Consider the following 17,188-nt stretch of genomic DNA (forward strand, 5'->3'; position numbering starts at 1 on the left):
CCCTTTAATATTTTACTCATGTTTAATTATCTAATATCGCTGTCAGTATTCTTGGGGAACAGAGCCCACTACATTAACATAGACAGTTTAACTAAAGAATCTATCTTCTGTGTGTTTGTCAGGAAGCATTCCAGGGGATCCAGGTGTCCTAGGAAATTCTGTTTACTTTTTGATACAGCCTGTCTTTCATGTAGCCCCCTTCTTGTAGTCTCTGCCTTGAAGACACCCAAATTTGAGCAGCAACACATTCCTTTCATGTTGCCACCCGTCACAGAGACAGACAGTATTCTGACAAAAACTTGTGTAGTTTGGTGACATCTTTGTATAGAGCATAGCATTTCATAGACGCATTCTGCCTTCTAGATGCATCTTTGATTCTTCCCTCTCATTTCATCTTCTCTCTTACTGAGTACACTGTCAGCTTTTCTTATCAGTGTTATCAGGAAGAGATGAAAACGCCATTCCTCTGGGAATGTAAGTTGCTTTGTTTTCTTCAGAAAACACAAGGAAAAGACATTTTCCAGTTTCATAAGTCTCTCATGTGGTGTTAGAATGCAAAAGTTTCAAAAGGTGATGACATGTCTCGCTGTGAAACAACACTATAGAAACATTTACAAAAATGACTAATAAGGGAAAGAAAAAGAAACTTCTAAAACTTGTGTATTTGGATTGGCTTCCTGAATTACCATTTGGACTTCAAGGTCATAAATGGAATACTTAAGGACAATGAACAAGGTCTTCCAGAGTTCCCTATACAAGAGTTAATATTATCTGAAATAATCCAGTATCTTAGGAATCTAACTTCATCAATAATTTTGTCATATGTAAAGTGTTAAGGCTTAGAGGAACCTCACCCGGTTTCTACATCTCCTAGCGAATGACACTGAAAACATGGTAAAATGTCTTTTGTATATAGTAATGGGAACAAGATAATGTCCCAATTCTTCTAGTAATAATTTATTTTAAAAGTAACTCCACCTGATGTCTATCCTCTTTGCCTTTCGGGATGGGGATTGAGTGTTTTAGTCAGGGTCCTCTCTCTTGATTAGTTTCTTTAGATGTGCAGATTTTAGTAGGTTTATCCTATGCTGTATGTCTATATGAGTGAGTATATACCGTGTGTGTAAAAAAGAAAAAAAAAACAAAAAGCACATACGCAAATACACACAGCACAAATCACATGCTTTTAAAAGTACAAATGTAGTACAGCACTGAGGAATTAAACACTGTGAACAAAGCCATTTTCCCATCGTCCAGCTCTTACACCCTCCTCATTCCACCAGGCTTTGCCCGTGCCTTACACTGGCATTAGCCACAGTACACTGTCATGGTTAGTTCTGACCTTTTCATGGGCAAAATCACAGATTATGTTTTCTTGTATGAATAACTTTGCCTAATGTTATATTTATGAAATTTCAGACACACCGAAAGGATGAATATTTGAAGAGGTAGAAATGTGAATTATCCTGAGTATTGTAGCGTATGTACATGTATTGAGTTACCATAACATACCTTCCAGGGCTGTTCAAATGCAAAAGGAAAACAACGTTATATTTGGGGATGAATCTATGTTTTTCATGATTATAGCTTAGTCATTCTGATGGCTGTATAGTGTTCTGCTGAATGAATATATCACCATTTAGTTGTTCTCCTGATAGCTTTGGGTTCTTCACATATTGTATTTTAGATATCTTGCATGTGTATTTTGGTGTATAAACCATATTAATTTTGGAGGTTAAGACTGAAGTTACTGAGTTAAAAGAGAACAAAGAGAACTCGTAAGAGATGATGTGTGTGCTCATTTTTTGAAAGGACTGTTGCACCGTCTTTCGAAGTTTGCTTCTCATACAACCTGACAATTGCAGGTCCCCAGCTTGTCAAAGGCTCACACTACTTCTGCCATGCTGGTCGTTATGGAGTGGACCTTTCACTGGCCTGTAATTTGTGTTTCAGTGTTAATTAAGAAAATAGAGGCAGTTCAAACATCCATTAAGGTTCAGATATCCTCTTTTGTAAAGTGCCAGTTGAAGTTTGAGGCCCCCCCCCTTTTTTTTTTCCTGTTGAGCCAGTGGTGATAATGAAGGTGATGATGAGTGCATTCTTTATATGTTGTACGTACACACTATTAACTCCAGCCTATGACTGTTGCTTCTGTGCAGTTTACCCGTTAGTATTTTAATATCTCTGTTGATGATCAGAGGTGCTTGATTTAATGTAGTCTAGTCTCACCAATCTTTTACTTTATAATTGGTTCTTTTAATTCTTATAAAAATATTTTGCTTACTGAAAAGCCATTAAAAATATTTTCCTATGATACTTCTTCAAACTTCATCATATTAATTTTCTATCAACATAATTCTATCATAGGTCATAGGTGTGAGGTTGTTCCTGTTATATACCATGTCATTATTTGTCTGTTAACGGTGTCGACTTACTACATGTTAATTACTACTTGAGAGCTTAAGCCCTACTATAGAGGAACAGACAGAACCAGTACAAAAAAAAAAAAAAAATCACACACACTGGGGGGAGGGGAGGATTTATTCAGGTCTCTTACATAGAGGATGAGTTATACAACAGCGATTCCCTGCTCCCTAGAAAAGCAGAAAACAAGATAGTTGCCCAGTGCAGGAGGCTCAGCTGTCCCTGTGTGGGAATGAAGGTCTCAAAAGTCCCTGTTGAAAGGCTAAAGAAGCCACAGCAGTAGTGCTAGGTGTAGCTGCTCAGAGCAAGGTCAGGTGTTGTAGCCATGCTAGTTTTTCTGTGGATTTCTTATTCATGAGGGCTGCCTTCTCAAAGTTGCCACGTGTAGTCATGTTACTTCTCTCTGGGATCAACACACACAGACAAGCACCTGCACGCACACACACCCATGCATGCACTGGCATGTGTTTCATTGCTCACTGGCAGGTCTTAGTCCATTCAAATGAACTCTCACATGCTGTATACTGCAGCCTTGCTATGACTATGATACAATATTATTTCTTCTGGAAGGCTGAGGGTTTTTTTAATACAGAGAAAATTGTGTTTTGATTGATGAACCTATGAAAGGTATTCTTCATTCTCTTAATGTTTTGATAACCTAATACTTCTCTGTTTCAGTTCTTAGAATTAATAATATCTCTCCTCTCTTTGTCTCTCTATCTTTTTCTTTTCCTTCCATCCTCTTCTTCCTTCTTTCTGTGATCATTTTTTCATGTATAAATATGCTCTATTTTCTATTGTTTGATCCTTAAATTGTTATATGTATATATATATATATATACATGTATATATATATATACATGTATATATATGTGTGTGTGTGTGTGTGTGTGTGTGTGTGTGTGTATGCAACAGTGTGATAATTTAATACCTGTGCTCAATGTTAGCCTTTCCCTCTCTAAACACTTTTTGGGAAAAAAAAAAAAAAACCTTTTGATGAGTGTGTGAACTCTGTTTGGTTGTCTTTCACTTTCCCGGGTGTAACTATTCTTATGTTAGACATTTTCATTAAGTCCTCCATATTAGATTAAACATTGTCAGAGATTCTTTGCCACTCTTCCTGTTGAAGAGTAGACTCTGTCTACACAAATCCTTTGGAATATTGTTGTTCCTGTGACATTATCTGGCTAAGAATCTTCAGCTCTAAACATACTAAAATCTGTACACCTAAAGAAGTTAAGCAAGAAGGAGGACCCTGGGTAAGTTGATCAATTCTCACTCAGAAAGAAAAATGAGATGGACATTGGAAGAAGGAAAAAATCGGAAACAGGACAGGAGCCTACCATAGAGGGCCTCTGAAAGACTACCCAGCAGTGTATCAAAGTAGATGCTGAGACTCATAACCAAACTTTGAGCAGAGTTCAGGGAATCTTAGGAAAGAAGGGGGAGATAGAAAGACCTGGAAAGGACAGGAACTCCACAAGGAGAGCAACAGAACCAAAAAATCTGGGCCCAGTTGGTCTTTTCTTAGACTGATACTCCAACCAAGGAACATTCATGGATGTTACCTAGAACCCCTGCTCAGATGTAGCCCATAGCAGCTCAGTATCCAAGTGGATGCCTTGGTGAGGGGAACAGGAACTATCTCTGACATGAACTCAGTGGCTACTCTTTGAGGGAGGAGTATCCTTGCCAGGCCCAGAGGAGGACAATGCAACCAGTCCTGATCACACCTGACATTGCAGCCAGTCCTGGTGAGACCTGATAAGCTAGGGTCAGATGGAAGGGGAAGAGGACCTACCCTGTCACTGGACTTGGAGAGGGGAATGGGAGGAGATGAGGGAAGGAGGGAAGGAGGGTGGGATGGGGAGGGAATGAGGAAAGGGGCTACAGCTGGGATACAAAATGGATAAACTGTAATTAATATATAAAAATAAAAATTTAATTAAAAAGAGAATCTTCCAGCTCTGATGCAGTGGTGTCAGCATCGCTTAGAAATTGTATATTTTGGTCTTATGGTAGGCGTACAAAGTTAGAAATTTTATAAAAAGAAAAAATAGATGAATTTTTTGACAAATTGTTTAGGTGATTTTCATGCATGCGAACATAAATTTGTTCTGCATTTATCAGAGAGAGAACTCTTAAAACCTACAGTGTGGGTTTCCTAATATCATGATTAATTTTATGACCTACACAACTAGGTATATGGACACTCAGAGACTGTCATGACATTGTTTCTGGATGTGTCAATAAGAATGACTTCTCCACATTAGAAACAAGATGCTGGACTTGTCATTAATGAGGGTGAGGAAGAGAATGCCTCTGGGATGTAAGGGATTCCTTAGGGCATCTCTTCATATTACTTTGTTCTGTGATTAAGTATAAAAGAACACTGTAGCAGGAGTTCAATCTAGAAGGACTACACATAGTCTAGAGCCCCAGGAATGGAGACTTAGATCAGCGATGCAGGCAAAAAACTATGACCTGCTGAGGATTTTGCTGAAGGCATAGGGGATGCAAAATGGCCAAGAGAAGGAAGTGGTTATAAACACCACCTGGACTGGTCATCTGTATCACCTTCCCATTGTTGTGGATCAGGGGACCTCACCGAAGAGGCATTAGAAGGAACATAGGAACTAGCAGATGGAGAGGAGTGCTGTGAAATACTGACTTCTAGATATGACACAGTGGGCACACGCATCAACTTATAGCAGCAGTGCTTACATACAAAAGACCTGCTCAAGACCAGACCAGTCAAAATTCCGGCATAGTTAAGACAGGGGCCTGAAGCCTTACCTCTATTAGAGCTATTGCTAGCTGATGGCTGCTGATGGAGAGAGGCTCGCTCATTTGTGGGGATTTGGCTGCTGGTGGGCTGCTTAAGCCCCAGTTAGAGGCGAAAGACCAGTGCACAGATGGGCATCTGTAATTAGACTCGGGGGACTATGAATAACAATAATTGAAAAAGGGACATGGAGTTGGGAGGGAGAGAGAGTGAGGAGCACCAGGGAGAGTCAGAGCGTGGGAGTTGTGGATGATTGTAATAAAAAATACTTTGTATAAATGATGAAACTTGCAAAGAAGCAGAAAACTTTTAGAAAACAGAGTCTAGTTGTCATGAGTATTTGCTATTTATTTTTGTCATGAATACACGCTATGAAGGAAATAGCTTTGCACTCTTTATTTTTTATTTTTTTATCATGTAAACTAAGATATGCTGAAAATCAGTATTTAAAATCTTATTAATTTTGTATTTTAATTATGGGATACCAAGAAAGAACACCACTAATCTTCTTTGGGGAAGGTATCAGACAATTTTGGATTATAATCAGAATAGTTGTATTGTGATAGAGGGCATCATGGTCTTGATTACTTTTTTCTTTTTAATTTTATTTATTTATTTATTTATTCATTTTTCATCCTGATCTTAGCCCTCCTCTGCCTCTCCTCCCTGTTCCACACTCCTTCCCTCTTCTCATATCCTTCCTCCCCTATTGCTCACAAGAGGAGATCCCACCTGCCCATACACTCTAGTTCATCAAGTCACATCAGGACTGACTGTGTCTTCTTCCTCTGAGGCCTGGAGAGGCAGCTCCACCAGTGGGAAATGAGAAAAACAAAACAAAACCGTGCAACAGAGTCCATGTCAGAATTAGCCCAGCTGCCCTTCCTAGAAAACCCACATGAACCCTGAGCTACTACATCTGTGTAGCCTAGGTCCAGTCCATGCATGATCCTTGGTCAGTGATTCAGTCTCTACAAGCCCCTCTGGGCCCTGGTTAGTTGGCTCTGTTGGTCTTCTTGTGAAACTCCTGTCACCTCCAGGTCTTTCTATCCTTTCTATAAGACTCTCTATGTTTTGCCTGATGTTTGGCTATGAGTCTCAGCATCTGTTTCTGTCTGCTGCTGGGTGGAGCCTTTCAGAGGACAGCTATGCTAGTTCCTTGTCTATGAGCATAGCAGAGTATCATTAATAGTGTCAGGGGTTAACTCTCTCCCATGGGGTGAGTCTCAGGTTGGGCCAGTCATTGGTTGGACTTTCCCTCAATCTGTATCTTTATCTCTATAAATCTTATAGGCAGGGTAAATTTTTGGTCAAGTTTTTGTGGGTGGGTTTTTTTTTATTTCTTCCACTAGAAGTCCTGTTAGAGGGTGTCCTCTTCAGTCTCCATGACCCCTGCTACTAGGAGTCTCATCTAGAGTCGCCCCATAGCCTCTCAGAAGCCTACCCTGTCTTACGTCTCCAGCTTATCAAACAGAGATGGTCCCACCCACAGTTTCTCTTCTCTGTAGGCCCTCTGTCCTCTCACCCCATTCACTCCAAGGCTGCTCTCCACCCTTATTTCTCTCTGAGCTCCATCTCCTACCTGGTTCCTTCTCTTCAACCACTTCTGTTGTTTATTCTATTTCCCCTTCTGAGTGAGATTTAAGCATCCTCTTTGGGTCTTCCTTGTTATCTTCTTTGTGTCTGTGGATTATAGTATATATATTCTCTACTTTATGGGTAAAATGTGCTTATAAGTGAGTACATACCATGTGTGCCTTCCTGGATCTGGGTTATCACACTCAGGATGATCTTTTCTAGTTCCATCCATTTGCCTGCAAATTTCATGATTTTCTTGGTTTTGCTAGCTGAGTAGCACTCCATTGTGTTAATGTATCACAATTTCTTTGTCCTTTCTTTGGTTGAGGGACATTCAGGTTGTTTTCAGATTCTGGCTATTATGAATAAAGCTACTTGAACATAGCTGAGAATATGTCCTTGTTGTATGGTAAAGCATCTTTATGTGTCAACTTGTCTGGGGCACAGGACACCCAGCTATCTGATTGATTATTATTCCTTGGTGCATTTGTAAGGGTTTGGGGGGAGAAATTATTATTTGAGTCAGTAAGTTGAATATAGATCATTCTCTGTTTTTTTATTTGATCATTTCACAGCCTTATTCCAGCACCCTCCCCCCTTTCCTCCCAGTCCTACCCTCATGCCTCCTACCATGATTCCCTCCTGTCCTTCCACTCAGGGAAGGGGGATGCGCTACAGCTGAGGATTGGACAATAGATAACATTCCCATGGACCCTACAGAACACAACATGGAAGAAAAGCTAGATCACTCTCCATTTTGGAACTGCAATACCCATCTTTCTCCAGGCCTTGGGTATCAGGTTTTCAGACTTATAAAAGTATAAGATTTATACCTGTCCTTTTTTTGCCCTTATCCAAGCTCTCAAGGCTTTCAGACTCAGACTGCCTTCTATTACTAGCCCTCCAGGTTTTCTAGCTTAAAGACAATGTATGGTGATTCTTAGCTTCCATAACCACATGAAAAATTCCCATTAGAATCCTAGTTTGCCTCCCTTTAAACATCATATTGATTCCGTTTCTCTAAAAAAACCTTGACTAACATGCCTACCTTCCTTCAGGTCTCGTAGGGCTTCTTTGCAAACCAAACCAAAAACTCTATGCAATACAGTTGAAAAGGCCATCCAGTAAATCCTTGGTAGCCTTTTATATCTCTCTTTGTTTCACTTGATTTCAGTTGTGATAGAGCTTTTCTCAAAGTGGAAGAACACAATCATCCTGCTTTTGTATCTCAAGTTTCTGTTCAACTCACTAGATTTGTTTAGTAAAGATATAGGTAGCATCAAAGCCCAAAGACGTCAAATGCCTCTTTGGCAACCCATTACAACACAAGAATGGGGAGATAAGTGCCCTGGTTTCCCATTATGAGAACTACATTTCTGAGGTGTCCATAGATTCCCAGTGGTATCTAGGGCCTGGTGGCATTGGGTCCTCAGTGTTCATGGTGAGAACCAGGTCAGTATTACAATTTCTCCCCTTCCTTGTTTCAGATCATCTTCCTATTTCCTTCATCTCATTTCTTATGATTACTTCCAAAATAAACCACATAGGAAACTTTGCACAGACCTGGAGAAACATAAGCTAATATATTTGTATTACAAAGTATAGAACTTGGGGACTGGTGAGGCATCTCAATGGGTAAAGATGCTTGCTGCTAAGTCTGACAACCTGATTTTGATCTATGGGACCCACGTGCTAGAAGTAGAGAACGGATGAGTGCCACAGTGCATATACCTACAGATATACACAAAAAAGAAATTCAATAAATGTTACTGTGAACGAGAATTCCAGGAAAGAAGCTGTGTCCGCAGACTCACTGGCTCATTAGAACTGAGGTGCTGTGAAGAGCTTGGAATGTTGCAGGCCCAGGGACTAATTATGTTGGGCTAAGTTCTGGCCCTGTGACAAGTTCCTTGTCTTCCTCTGTGTCAGAACCAACATCTTGTGACTAATAAATAAAGCCTAAAGCCATGCTGATGTCCATGGGCCATGCTGCTGCCAGGGAACATGAAGATGTGAGTAGCCCGGGCCATGCCAGCTGAGTCCATGTTGATGTCTTCTAAAAAAGTTGTGCTAAGGATGCTGAGGTATAGCTCTCCACAGCCGAGGGCTTCTGGTGGGAGAGCAGGTCAGGAAGAACTCAACTTTTTTCAGAGGCTGGGTACTGGGAGATTGACTGTGAGTATATGGGCAACACAAATTGAACTTTTCTTCTTCTTCTCCTCCTCCTCCTCCTCCTCCTCCTCCTCCTTCTTTTCTGCCCCTACCCCTCCGTCCTCCTCTTCTTCTTCCTCTTTTTTTTTGGATGAAGTCACAGGATGGGTGGTGGTAGTCCTGGGAGGACTGGGAAAAGTATGTGATCAGGGTATATATGTGAATATTAAAAATAATAAATAATATAAATATCATGTTGAAAAAATATTTAGGAAACTGATATTAATGTATAGTCAACATGATACAATAATATAATAGGATACTTAGAACACTTTTTGGAATCTATTAACTTATCATGTTATTAGCTTGCAGCAGCAAAACCAAAGGTAAGAATGTCATCATATAGCATCTTAGGCCTAGAGAAAAGTTTCCCTTTATCTTGCTGTACCATTTTTCTGATCTATCCACTAATGTATTTTAAACTTGCCTTTATTTATAACTTTATTTGTTTCATAAAACTGTAAAACTTCATGAAACCTCTTCCACATTGGAAGCTGGAATTTGAGGAAACATAAGTCTGAAGCCCCAGGCCATAGTCACTCATTTATGCTCCAGAATAAAATTTTCATTCTTTTTCAGGTAAGAGATATTTCTTATGATGACATTTAAAAAGTATATGAAGTTTACAACTTGGAGTTAGAATTCAGTTTTGAAGTCAGGTTATGAAGAATACTTATTGCTTCTTTTCTCTTAGCCTTGGATGTGTCATTTGTTAAGACATTGAGTTACTTCCTTCCTGATCTGACTTTCAAAAAGCTGAATGATTACCCATCAAACTACAATGACTGGTCTTTGAATGTCTCTAATCCTTTTCTAGCCCAGCTTTCTCAGTGTGTCCTGATAATCTTCCTTCATTCTCTGCCTTCTGTAGAAATGGGCACACACAACACATACACATGCGCGCCCGCGCACACACACACACACACACACACACACACAAACCACACCCACCCATCCCACACACCATACAACCCCCTACACACATGCACATACACAGATGTACACACACATACAAACCACACACACACACAAACCACACATGTGCACACAAACACGTGTGTGCATGCATGCACACACACAAGCATCAATACTTAGCTAGAGAAGATTGAACAGTTATTTTGACAGACAAGAAGTTCTCAAAAACCACTGACATTCACAGCTTCATATTTATGTAGGACATAAAGACTGAGAGGCACAGGAGTCTACACAGAAAATGATCAACTCTCTGGATGACTAAGTGCAACATAATAGCCTCAGTACTTCAGAAGCCAAGTACTTAACACAAAAGGACTTCCATTTCATATTGAGTTAGAAAAATCAAATGTTGCACCTGGGGATTGAGCTATAGATTTCAATTCTCTCTTTCCTTGTAATTTGAGAGAAATTAAAATCTATGATAATGGACATAACCTGGAAGGGAAATCCTATTTTTTTTTTCTTTTGGAGTTGTACTTTCTTTGGAGTAGTAGTAATCAATTTGAAATGTTTTCAGTGTTTTACATAGTAGTGGCTTCCTTCCAATGGAGCCTTGATGGTTGCTGTTGGGGAGAAGCAGAGCAGAAGATGTTTGCTCTTCCAAGAGGAAGAAGGAAGGTGTGTGAACAGTGAGATGTGGCCTTCTGTCCTCATCAGTGGATTCTCTCCACAGGGTCAGCCTCACATAAAAAGAAGTTAGGCAGTCACATGCAAATGTTAATTTGAGGGTTCATGTCAGGCGCCTCTCTTTCATCCGCTTTTTCCACTTAGTCCTTGGTATATGAAATTCTTTAGGAGTCTGAGCCCTTCAGTTGGAGTAAAGACAATTTCTGGTGGAAAAACATCTTTGAAGTGCTAGCATCAGAGTCCTGGGTCGGGAGTGTGGAGACACAGTTCTTCTGTCTACTGTGCAGCAATTATTTTTGTGTATGCAGGTGGTACCATAGACTCTCTGTGTCTGGGCCTTGTTAACAAAGGTCCCCACAAAGATGACACCCCTTCATGTAAATCCTTCTTCTGCTGCCGAACTCATTTGAACTTCAATAGTAGTGGAGAGTTTGGAATGTTGTAGGTCTAGAGCCTGCTTAGAGGTTATCCTATGCCATCTGTAGCCCTCTAAACAGCCATCCCTTGCCCACCTCTGTGTCAGACCTAATATTCTGTGACTAATGGACACCCTCTGGAATGTGTTAATTTAGCAAAACTAGTTTCTGTCCACCAGAGGCTGAAAGCTATCAGTCAGCATTGGAAACCTATGGCTGTGATTTTTCTGCTCTTTTGCAACCATCTACTTAATATTTCCACTGATGTATTTGAAAAGTAGCTTGATTTATGGTTTTATTTGTTCTGTCACTATAGAAACCCCATAGAACTGCTTCCACATTGCAACATGAACTGGGGATATGCAAAGTCTGTGTTCCCAGGCCATTGCCACTCATATTTGGCTCCAGACTCAGCTATCTCTTCTCTTACTTGTGGTAACAACAGTATTTTATTTTTGATGGTTTCTACATTTGTAAAATGAGTTCAGGGGGAAAAAAAGGATTTATGTAATACTTTTGACACCTTGAAATTTTAGTTATTAATGAGAATTCATGAAAATATGTAAATGGGCAGATATATTCTGTTTAGAGTGGGTTTGATGAGACAAGACTAGACAAAAAGAAACATAGAGTGATGTTATGGAATAGGAGGGACTGGAGCACACATGATGCTCAAGAACTCCAAGTCCTTTTATTTTATTTTTTTGAGTTCTTTCCTAGGCAGAGGGAGGAGTGACCAGCTAGGAGTGTGAATGGGATGATTCCTTACTCTGATTGACATATTGGATGTTGTATGACTGAATAATCTGTGCATACATGAACTGTATATGTCATCATTTTAAGCATATGTGTGCTCATTCATGTACACACATGAGAAAATTAATAGAGACAATTACTAATAATTGTCTCCTCTGACAGTTTGTGTTTAGAAACAAACTAGCTTTTCTCGAGCTTGCAACTAGCTCTAGTCTGATGTGGTGGAGTACCTTTCCTTCCACATGGATGTGTCTGAGCATAAATTACCCACATGAGGAGAGGTGCTGGGTGTTACTAAGGGAAGGAGATACGGCAATGAATGATTCCCATGAGGTAGTTCCCTCATCACCAGGCTTTCCCGAAGCTCACACAATCTCAGTTGGGAGAATTTGAAAGGGACCAAAAAAAGAAAGGAGAGATGACTTGTGCTTCTTTACAATGTTGCCTCCCGGGCATACTAGTTCATCTGTGACATGCATACACTCACACAACATGCAGGAGAAGGTTCAAGAATAGTCCAGACCAGTGACTTTCATGGAAATGCAGAAACAGGCTCTGTCCCTGACCACAGAAATTCTCAAAACCTTGATTTATACACCTACAGCAAGATAATAAGAATATCTGTATTGCGAAGTGTGATCAGATATTCTGGAAAGCTGATTATCAGGAGAAAAACAGTAGCTAAGTAGGGTTATATCTTCTGTGTGGCATCATGTGTCTCTGGTGGAAAAGATAAAAACTGCTCTACTGTCTGCACTTGAAGGACAAAGGGGATCTCCAGTTATGCTCATGCTTTGGCAGTCCCACCTAGAGGTAAGCTACTCATTATTACTACTCAGCGCTTTCGGAGTTATGGAATTTAAAGCTTTAACGTTGCAGCCATGGATGCATCATAGATGCTATCTGAAAGGTCCTGGTTTGAGGGGCTCAAGGAGGCCATTGAGGAGGATTGTGTTTTGGATAAGAGACTTAGTAAGAGAGATATTAACACCACAGAAAGACAGCATGGGGGAAGAGCTCTAGGGGATTTCAGGCCCACCTAGGCAAGTGAGGTACATTCTTACAGTTTGTAGAGGAAGAGTAGTGGTCCACGCTCTGTATTTGATGAGTTGCCCTTGGTACATGGTTGATATCAGGCTGTCTCTGATTCTAGGACAGCATGGAGAGGGGGTGGAGTCTTACATTCCACGGAAGGAATGTGTGACCTTTGGGGCATGTGTGAATTGAAGAGAGACTCATTTAATGTACATCCAAGATACAAAGTGGGCCTCATCTAGACTCAGCTAATAGGCTTAGAGTCTTAGGCTGGGCTCTTTAAGGAGAGTCAGCTAGGAGTTGGAGAGAGACAGCCGTAGATGGGTGTGACCTGAGCAGCAGCTAGGCTGGATTCTAACATTCTCAATCTCTCTTTAAGGATGAACTCAGATCCAGATAGATGAAAAACAAAAGAAGTTATGGATCATTGTCAGGTAGCCAGTGTTGATATTGTTTACATAATCCAACACCATTATTTTGAAGAATATGACATGAACTAAAACCTACATTTATTATTAATATTCATAATGTTGTGAGAAAGCATAATATTTTTTACTTATATATATATTTTTTTATCAAGTTTCAACCATAGTTAGAAAGAGAGTATCTCAGAATATATGTTTAGTTGCCCATGGAAACTCATAATTTTCTTTCTATCTTATGGGTTCTTTCTACTTAGAAGATGCACTTGGTAAAAACCCCTTTTATATTTTTGGTATCTCATGAAAGTACCTCATGAACCACTGATGCAAAAACACAACCCTTCCCTCAGAGGGATAAAGGACGGTTCATTCTAGAGTCAGATATAACTAACCATGGTCCACTAACAGATTTACATTTTCCTAAATCCCATATTCCAACATGGTAATAGTTTCATAAAGTTTGTGTAGTAACCAAACAAGGAAAGTCATACATCAAGGCACTTTTCAAATACATTGGTAGGAACAATCAGGTAGACGAGTAACAACAAAGCTGGGAAATCTATGATCTAGGCCTTAGATGCTGTCAGAGGGTATTCTTAACCTCTAGTTTGTGAGACCTAGTGGTCTGTTTAAACCTTCCAAATGGTTTCACCTAATAGTCACAAGTATGTGAGCTGAGACCTTGGAGTTGGCAAGAAATGGCTATCAAGGAGACTAAAGTTAGTCCAAAGAGCCATCCAATTAGGCTCTGGATGGCAGCACTCCAACTTCCCAACAGACACTGCAGTTCTAATCAGTTAGTCAGGCAGAAGGTTCAGGGGAAGGCAAGGTTCTTTCCAGGAATTTCTGTTAATGGAACAATAACTTCATTTTTCCCCACTTATTTTCTAGTACCTAGAACGTTCTGTGTACAGAACAAGATAGAAACATCCAAATAAGTATTGCCAAATGTATGAAAATAGTTTAATATTGGAAAGAAAAAGCTCCTTAATGCTTCTTTAGATCCATGGATCCCACTCTTTCTAGTGACTGTAACCTCCAGACCAATAGCAGTTGGAGAATAATAGTAACACTGGGAACAGTGGACTTTGAAGCTTCAAAGAATTTTAGAGCAGTTTGGACCAGGTGCATGAACCATTTAAATGGAAAATCCTGTGAGTTTTCAGCTTGGGGAATTAAAGATCCAAGCAAATATATTCATCTTTTTTTTTTTTTTTCTGCACTGTGGAAATAATGTTCTAATGTCGTACAGCTATTTCTTGCAGCATTGAGACTTGAGGTGCACATTACTTGTGCCTGCTATAAAAGCTAATGTGGGGAGATATGCAGTTTTCTGGGAATCTTCCCTGCTATGTTTATCAGTCCTCAATGCAGCTTAGTAAAATAATATGTTCTTTGTGTGTATTATATAGAAACATATTAAGCTTCTATGCAAGCTTTTTCTATATAAGAAGACTTTATAAAATTACACTTCTGGGCTGAAAAGATGCTTCAGTGGTTAAGAGCACTGGTTGTTCCTTTAGAGGACTGAGGGTTGATTCCCAGAACCCACATGACAGCTAACAACTGTAACTCCTGTTCTGGGGGATCTGACTCATTCTTTTGGCCTCTACAGACACCAGGAATCCATGTGGTATGCAGACCAAACACTATATACATAAAACAAAACAAAACTTCTTTTGTAATAGTGAAGGTCCATTCAGGTGATTACAGGTAGGCATGAAAAGGAAGCGAGTTGTAGCATCCATATGATACTGCTTTATTGAGGGGTGGGAAGCCATTTATCAAAGAAAAAAAGCGTAGTTTGTTCACTTTTTGTTTTCAGGAGAAAACTACCCAGCTCTTATTTAATTACCTTAGGGTTCTTTTATTCTCAGGAACAACAGCATTATAATGGATGTGCTACCAGGCAAGGATCAGATTCATTCCTTACTGTAGAGGAACTTTGACATGTTCAGTAAGTAGAAGTTCCTGGGAGAGAAGAAGAATAAAAATGGCCCAGGAGTGTAGGCCATGCTCTTCAGCCTCCTTTAATATATACTATTTGCTTAAAGTATAAAAAGGAGTCTGTAAGGGAAGAGGAAACAGCACAGGAGGGGACCTAAGAACTCTCTGGGTGTCCAGAAACTACTTGAAGTATTTTTGCCTTGCAGCTTCCAACTTCTTTAAGGGCTTTCTGAGATATGGGCTGTGTTACTGTTCAGGCTGTGAGGGAGTCTAGCTGTGAGCTCATCACAGTGTGACCATTTTGACACTAGACACTGTGCTTTATAAAGCTGTTACAAGTTCAATAAATCTTGACTGGACATGTCTTCTTTGGCAGGATAAATTGTTGAGCTCTTAATCTGTGTTTTGGGTTAGTGGAAAGAAAAGATCAGATAGAAAAGCTACCAAATCACAGGAGAAGAAGCAGGAGAGAGATTAGAGATTCCTGAATGTGGGAATGGTAGAGAGTCCTAAGGCTGTGACCCTTTAATACAGTTTCTCATGTTGCGGTGACCCCCCCAACCATAAAATTATTCCATTGTTACTTTACAAATGTAATTTTGCGACTGTTATCAATTTCTATGCAAATATCTGATATGCAGGCTAACTGATAGGTGATTCCCCCCCAAAAAGGGGTCACAACCCACAAGCTGATAACCACTGGGATAGAGGATGGTGGATTACAAGGTAACACAGGTCGGCATCTCAGAGTTTGGCACTTTTCCAAATGGCAGGATCTTGGGAGTAAATGGTGTATCTAGATTATTATGGCTATCAATAGGTAAGCTAGTTAAAGGCAATCTTTTTCCTAGGCTCACTTCCCTAGGGTTTGTCTTACATATTGGAATCAAAAGACACATCTAGAATATGTCAGAGGGACGTGGATGCCTCTCATGGCTTAGGGTGAATCTTTCATTTATTTGACAATGTAGGGACTTCCATTAGTTTGATACAGCTGCCATAATAAAGCACCACAAACTGGTATTTTAAACTAAAGAAATCCATCTTTTGTAGTTTTAGAGGTTTAAAGTCTGAGGGGAAAGCATGAAGAGGAGGGTTGGTTTCAGCTGAGAACTGTGAGGAAGAACCTATTTCATGCCTCTTCTCTTCAGGTTTCTGGAGGTTTATTAGTAATGGCGCCTCTTCTCTGGCTTGGAGATGTGTCATCCTGACCTGAGATTTTGGCACAGTCAGCTGTGTGCATAGCAATGATGCTTAGGGATGAGGACTACGGTGGGAGGGTCAGGAAAAATCAACAATCCTCTTTTGGCAGAGTTTAGATCGAAAGACATATAGATGAACAGATGGAAATGTCAAGTAGATAAACACAGGATTTTTGAGCTAAATTGAGTTTAGGATAGAGAAGTATTGTTATATAGATTTGACTTAAAACCAAGGTCTACACGAAATGATTCAAAAGGATGTATTAGAAGAAATAAAGCCTTGGTAAACCCTGGTCACTGGAAAGAAGAAAGGGAACTAAGAGTTACAGATGAGTGAACAATGAGGTTATAGTCAAGGCAGGAGGAACCAAGAGATGGGAGCATTTGCACCCAAGGGACAATTGCACTCAAGGCTGAGGGGTAAAAACAGGAAGAGGCAGATTATAATTTAAGTTGGGGATATGGAAGGCCCCTGGATGAGGGTGATGGTAGTGGAATGAAGGTAAAATGTAGTACACAGTGAGAAACAGATTGTTCAGTGGGAACTCAAGAGAGATTGGAGAACATAACAATTAGAGATAATTTTCTCAAGACTATTGATAGGATTTACAGCATAAAAATATCGATGGGGTTACACATCAGTATCAGAACCCAACTAAAATCACACAGCAAGATTGCTTTGTGTCTTCTTGACCACATGACACATCAGTGGCTAGAGGTAACCTGTGCTCCTGTTTCATGGGTCTTCTCATGTCTGTGTGAAGACTGAGGGCTTTTGAAAAGGAACAGGAGATAGAGTCGAATTACAGT

This window comes from Psammomys obesus, unplaced genomic scaffold (assembly GCF_907164565.1).
Source record: "Psammomys obesus unplaced genomic scaffold, mPsaObe1.curated_primary_1811, whole genome shotgun sequence".
In the NCBI taxonomy this organism is placed as follows: Eukaryota; Metazoa; Chordata; class Mammalia; order Rodentia; family Muridae; genus Psammomys; species Psammomys obesus.